Source organism: Brassica oleracea, unplaced genomic scaffold (assembly GCF_000695525.1).
Source record: "Brassica oleracea var. oleracea cultivar TO1000 unplaced genomic scaffold, BOL UnpScaffold19488, whole genome shotgun sequence".
Taxonomy (NCBI): domain Eukaryota; kingdom Viridiplantae; phylum Streptophyta; class Magnoliopsida; order Brassicales; family Brassicaceae; genus Brassica; species Brassica oleracea.
Window position 1 is genome coordinate 1 of NW_013636005.1, and position 352 is coordinate 352.

At 36.9% G+C, this 352-nt stretch overlaps 1 long non-coding RNA gene across 1 annotated transcript; it reads left to right on the plus strand.

Annotated features, from left to right (window-relative positions):
• Positions 1-352, plus strand: LOC106322375. Its single transcript, XR_001266384.1, has 3 exons — positions 1-22; positions 115-198; positions 285-352. It is a non-coding gene; the product is annotated as an uncharacterized LOC106322375 (long non-coding RNA).

Consider the following 352-nt stretch of genomic DNA (forward strand, 5'->3'; position numbering starts at 1 on the left):
CCTTGCCAAAACTCTGTTTAAGGTTAATCTAGACGATGTCTTTTTGATGAAGATTATCTTTTGACAGAGGATGCTTTGAAGAAGACACAATCAACTGAAATTTTTATTCTACAGGTCTGTGAGCTTCATCCACAGGATGTTGTTTTCAAGGATCAGAAAGATGCTCAGAAAATGTATAGATTCAATGATCTTTCGCTGGTACAGTTTCTCCCTGAGTGATATCCGCTTGCTTAGAGTTATTGTCTTGAGTCTGATTTGTTGCTTATGTTTATGGGTAAATGTAGGTAGGCAAAGAGACGATGGATCAGTGAACTTCGCTGCCAATATTCTAAAACAGTTCTTTTGTAGAATA